At 43.2% G+C, this 6271-nt stretch overlaps 1 long non-coding RNA gene across 1 annotated transcript; it reads left to right on the top strand.

The window, feature by feature from the left end:
• Positions 1-4509: 4509 nt before the first annotated feature.
• Positions 4510-4808, top strand: LOC143710248 (uncharacterized). The gene is made up of 2 exons (XR_013194497.1): positions 4510-4578; positions 4635-4808. It is a non-coding gene; the product is annotated as an uncharacterized LOC143710248 (long non-coding RNA).
• The last annotated feature ends 1463 nt before the right edge of the window (positions 4809-6271 follow it).

The raw sequence follows: 6271 nt of genomic DNA, 5'->3' as shown, positions 1-6271 counted from the left end.
GAAAAACTTGGTTCACGTCTGGGTGCATCCTGGGTGCATCACGCCTGGAACCACCCATGACCATCCGAGAATCTGAAGCGGACAAAGTTTTCTTTGTCCTGTGGGGGGATGCCCACGGGACTGAGGAGATTGTGTTGAGCCGTTCGGGCTCCAGCACTATGAAATGTGTAAAATAATGCACATTACTGCATTCTGCTATCGGAATTCGGCTCCGTTAGGTTGAGAGAATTACAGAGATATCAAACACGTCACATGAAGATTATAGGAATACAGAGTTACATAAGATATGCATTTTATAAGCATTTAGTTCCTTCAAAGCAAGTTTGTTCCTTCGAACAAACGTCATACATGCAGTGAATATAAACTGAGAAACACACAGGAGTATAGGAAACATTGACATGCTTATATTCTAAGTGTAATGTTCAAAGTTCGTGTATGTGTGTGCGTTAATGTGTGATTGTGTGTTTGGGTATCCTTATGGTCAGCATCTGTCCATCCGTGGTGTGTACCACGTGAGGGTTTAGTTCGCAAATGGTTGTCTTCAAGACATACTAATTGATGAGGGGAGGAACACTAGCTTGAGACCCTGAATGGATCAGTTCTTATTCTTTGTGACTGAACACAAATTGCAAGCAGTGTAAGGATTTGAGAACAACGGGGACCTGTTTCTTGATTGCGCAATGCGTCATAAATGAAGTTAATTAATGACCTGCTGGCAGACATTGGGGCACCATATCACATGATTCAAGGTTTTGTGAATTAAACATATATGTGTTCATATTTGTTCAGTAGTGAAAGGGAAACAGGATTCGGTCAGTCGCTACACTGTTTTGTGTTTTGTGTGTTGTTTTTTTGGAAACAGGACAACAGTGCATTGTGCCAGAGTTGTTCCATTTGGTGGTTTCTTCCTTGCAGTGGTAAGTCACTTCTTTAAAATAAAAATAAATCCATTAACATCAAGATGGAGGATGAATTACAAGAATTGAAAGATTTGGTAGCCCAGTTGAGAGCTGATAACGTAAGGTTGCAGCAGGCACGGGCACCAGCTGGTTTGCCCGGTCCTAATGTAGCCTTGCCCGGTACCTCTACTGTTTCGCCTGAGACGCCTCAACAGCTTGGCACTGTTGCGCCTGAACGATTTGTTTTTGTATCGCGAGATCGACGCTGCCCAAAATTCAATGGCAAATCGGGTTTGGATATTGACGAATGGGTTGAGGAGGCACAGGTGTGTGTGAGGGTGCGCCATATGTCAAATGCAATCAAGCTCTTTTCCTTTTTGACCACTTGGAGGGAGAGGCAAGAGAAGAGATCAGGTATCGTCCTGATCTAGAACGCGGAGACCCTGATAGGATTATTAAGGCGATGAAATTTCCCAAACCCCTCCCAGCCGGTGGCAGGCCCCTCTACAGCTGAGAATGGACGGCTGCGTTCCTCCCGGCCATCGGAAAACTAGTTCCCACCAGGTTGCAGAGTCACCGCCTGGGTGGGGAAGTAACTGACTCAAGTAGGATAGGGGTACGCAGTTCAGTTCCCCATTTAATCTCCTCTTGTCCACATGTGGTTGCCCTTATGGGGGGTGTTTCAGTGCCCTGCTTAGTGGATACTGGTTATATGGTAACATCAATCACTGAAAGTTGTTTTCAACAACATTTTGAACCATGGGGTCAGGATCGTCTTCAAAATCGTCTTCAGGATCCATGGGGACAGGATCGTCTTCAGTGCACACTGTCAGTGGCTACAGCTTTGAGCAGCCAATGGGCTTACTATCCCGTACATGGGATATTTTGAGCTAGACGTGGAGATTTGTGGCAGGCTTGTCGTCGGTTGTGGTGTCCTGGTTGTTCGGGATCCTCCTGGAGGCATTTACAAGGAGCTTTTCGGGCAGCATGGCACCTCCCTCTTTGACCTACCTGTAGTTACACAATTACCAAGTGTGTCGAGTCCACTGCAATATTGTCAGCAAGTAAGTGCTAGAGAGCGCTTGGATCAAGTAGGGTGTGTACGGGTGCGTCGACGTGGGGTGTGTCGCATACCAGGTGGCACAATTAGGCTAGTGGCGGCGACCTGTTCGACCAAATATGTTGGCAGTACTGTTTTATTTGAGCCCCCTAAATCCGGCCTTCCAGCTGGGCTTTTAGTATCACCTGCTTTAGTAAGGGTAATTCAAGGGACTGTCTATGTGCCGGTAGTGAATGTCGGCACCGTGGATGTGACGCTTCGCCCTACAACGGTGGTGGGTAACCTTAGGGAGGTTTATGTAGTCAGTTTGCCAACAGGAGTTGTTGAAGTAAAGCCAGTAATTGCCACTGTCCAGTCCCATAGTGTGCAGGAGAGTCCCTCCTTGTCCCAACTGATGGAGTCTCTTGAGTTATCAGTTTTGTCAAAATCAGAACAGGCTCAGGTTAGAGCTCTGGTGCAGAAATATAAGGCAGTATTTTCAGGTCATGAGAACGATCTAGGTTGTACTCGCCTCATTTCCCATGACATTCCTTTACTGGATAATGTTCCAGTGCGTCAACGATACCGACGGATACCCCCTTCTGAATATGAGGTGTTAAAAACTCATATCCATCAGTTGTTGGAGGCTGGAATAGTCCGCGAAAGTTGTAGCCCTTATGCATCGCCGATTGTGCTAGTCAAAAAGAAGGACGGTAGTCTGCATATGTGCGTAGACTACCGTCACCTTAATGCCAAGACTAGGGGTGATGCATTTCCCCTTCCTCGTATTGAGGAATCTGTGGATTCACTAGGGGGGGGCTCGCTGGTTCTCTACACTGGATCTGGCCAGGGGATATTTGCAGGTTCCTGTTTCCGAGCAGGATAAGTCCAAGACTGCGTTCACGCCGTTTGGATTATTTGATTGGAACCGTATGCCTTTTGGACTTTGCAACGCTCCAAGTACGTTCCAGAGGTTAATGGAGAGACTATTTGGTGATCAGCGGTGTCAGTCCCTGCTCATATATCTTGATGATGTTGTTGTGTTTTCCTCTTCCATAGCCCAACATCTAGAGAGATTGGAGATGGTCCTGAGTCGGTTGGAGAGGGAAGGACTCAAGGCAAAGCTGGAGAAGTGTGCTTTCTTCAGGCCAGAGGTCAAGAACTTGGGACATGTTATATCGGCGCAAGGGGTGGCAACAGATCCAGGTAAAATCGAGGCCGTTGCACGATGGTGTTGCCCTGAGACTGTCTCTGAGTTACGGACATTCCTTGGCTTTGCGAGTTATTATAGGCGCTTTGTGGAGGGGTTTGCCAAATTGGCAGCCCCTCTGCATAAGCTAGTTGCTGAGGTGGTGGGAGGTAAGTCAGGCAAGCGACGAGGGCAGAGTTTGATTCCTGTCTGGACCGAACATTGTCAGACAGCATTTGAGGCCCTAAAAATCAGGTTAACATCTGCCCCAGTACTGGCTTACACAGATTTTTCCAAACCCTTCATTCTAGAAGTAGACGCTAGTCATGGGGGGCTGGGGGAAGTTTTGTCCCAAGAATTTTAAGGGAAAACACGAATCATCGCATATGCCAGTAGCAGCCTAAGGCCCACTGAGCGTAATATGACCAATTACAGCTCAATGAAACTAGAGTTTGTATTGCTCAAGTGGGCCATGGTTGAAAAATTCAGGGAATATCTTTTAGGGCACAAGTGTATTGTGTTCACGGATAATAATCCCTTAAGTCATTTAGCTACAGCAAAGCTCGGCGCTACGGAGCAACGTTGGGCCGCAGAGTTAGCTGCTTTTGACTTTGAGGTAAGATATAAGTCCAGAAGGAGCAATGGTAACGCAGACGCTCTCTCTCGCCAGAACCCAGTTGTTCGAGGTCAGCTTGAGGGTTTGGCTGCAGGTGTTGTAGTCCCTGAGTTGTTACAGCAGGCCATTGGCATAGGATGTGTGGCACAGGCAGATGTGAGGGCAGTGAGTGCGTTGCCAGGCTATTCTGCCCCTGACCTGCGATCTATACAGGAGACTGATCCTGTTATTGGACCAGTAATAAAGTTCGGGGAGCAGGGCCGGCGCCCAGGACCTGAGGAGCGGCATCAGTTGAGTAAACCATGTTTGACCCTCCTCCAGCAATGGAATCGATTAGAGGCGAGGGAAGGATTTTTGTATCGGAAAATATTTCGTCCTGACGGAGGTGAAGAATGTTACCAATTAGCGAATAAATTTCTCTGAAATAATAGTTCATTTCTTTAGATTGCGTTATTTTGCTCCAAACTGCTTGACTTGTTTTTTTTATTTTTTTATTAATAATTTTGACTGAAGTTTGGTTTGTTTTCTTTCTTTATTTCGTTATATATTTTGCTGCCGTTGACATTTGGGTTTAGTTTCAACCAACTGTTTATTTCAAGCTATTGATTGTAATATTATTTTGGTTTCCTTGATTTGAGCGTTAATAATCCTTCCAGCTATCGAAGTGACTTTTTTTGTGATTATTTATATCTGTATCTGATGTATACCCTTTTTGTGTGTTAGCAGGACCTGAGCACCGGGGGCAGAGGGTTCTTATTTGGGTGACGGGACCTTTCTCACCGTGTGCAGGGCTTAGTATTAACATCTGTGTGTGTGTGTGTGTGTGTGTGTGTGTGTGTGTGTGTGTGTGTGTGTGTGTGTGTGTGTGTGTGTGTTAGTGCTTGTGCACAGTGAAGTGCAGTAGTTCTGCACCTGCGGGTGGCATTCTACGATTCTCTGCCTCTGTGTCTCTCGTCCTTGTTTGGACCTGGTCCTAAACCTTTAGGGGTTCATTGAATTTGGACTAAGTGCCTTATATCCTTTTTATACTGCTTTTAAGAATTGTTAATAAAACTTTTTTTTGTACGACAACCCATGTCTCTGATTCTATTAGGTGATACGAACCTCCGTGTGCCTTTTATTGGGGCTTACTCTAATTCTTTGGGTGACATTCCCAGAGTGGCGTGGTCGGAGTGTGAATGATACAATCCTATTATTATAATTCTTTAAGAGCCCCCCCCCCCCTCACTGCCCTCATGTCGCACGCCACATTTAGATAGTTTTAGATTTATTTAGATTTAGATAGTTCTTCTGAGAAATAACTAATCACTGAGCTTGCCAAAGTTTGCCAGATTAGTCTCATTAAAACATGGAATATACTCCAATTGTTAACCTCATTCCAAGTGCCCTACAATAAAAATGGTCAGTTGTTTATGTATATATATATACAAAACACATAAACAATGTGTGTACATTGAAGGTCTTGCATTCGGCATTCATCTGACGGCCATATCAGCCCATCTTTGTGTTAGTTGTTGACATTTCATTTCGTCAAACTGTTACATCAGCATTTTACATTTATATTTTATTTGATTAACTACAATAATTGGACACATTTTTCACAGAGCTGACAGTAGAATGACAGCTGATGCTGGATACTCGCTGAGAGAGTGAAAAAGAGAGAAAGAAAAAATGAAATGAATTTTGAGAGGATATGAGAGCTGACAGAAGATATGCAGTTTTCTCCCCAACTCTAGCCTGAGGGAAGGGAGTCAAGCTAAGGCAAGGCTATTCTTAAATATGATGTGATTTTTCAAAGTGTCATTCTTTGGCATCATGTATTAGTGATGCATTAGTTTAGCCAGGCTTTGCTCTGTTAACTCACAACTCGGTGAGAAGACAATAGTGTCCACAAAAGCTTTAAGACTTTCTAAATAAAATAAAAAAAAATAGCAGATTAATATACGGTCAATACAATGCATTGGTTTAGCACGATTAGATAAAAATATAAATTAATTAATTAATAAATAATTAAATTAGTCAGTTTTAAAGGATAATAATTTTAAACATTGCTACACTTTTTAATCAATTTGTGTAATCATTTAACAGATCACAAAAGTAAATAAAACAACTTTCATCCATATGATTGCTTTGAGGAACTATTTGTCTAATTTTTATTCAGCGATATTGGGAGCCAATTATTTATTTTCAATATATAGAAAAGAGGTATAATTGACTCACAATATCACTGGAGTTTGTTTCGGAAAAGTTTGACAAACCGTCTATCCAGATTCCATTCTGGTGTGTGCTATTTTCAAATATATATAAATGAAAATAACACACAGCAGCCCGAGCAGATTTTCTGGAAAGACGGTTTGTCAAACTTTTCCGAAACAAACTCCAAACAAACTTAGTTTTGGCCTGATTTTGTTCGAAATGACGTAACATCAGTTAAATTTTTGCTTGAAGTATATTGTCACTGTTTATTGCCAAAATCTAACAAATTTGGGAAAATCAGGCAGCTAACCGTCTTCTATATTAAAGCAAAG

This window comes from Siphateles boraxobius, unplaced genomic scaffold (assembly GCF_051911475.1).
Source record: "Siphateles boraxobius isolate OS27281-9 unplaced genomic scaffold, OSU_SipBor_1 46, whole genome shotgun sequence".
NCBI classification, from domain to species: domain Eukaryota; kingdom Metazoa; phylum Chordata; class Actinopteri; order Cypriniformes; family Leuciscidae; genus Siphateles; species Siphateles boraxobius.
This window is presented reverse-complemented; position numbering and strand designations above follow the sequence as displayed.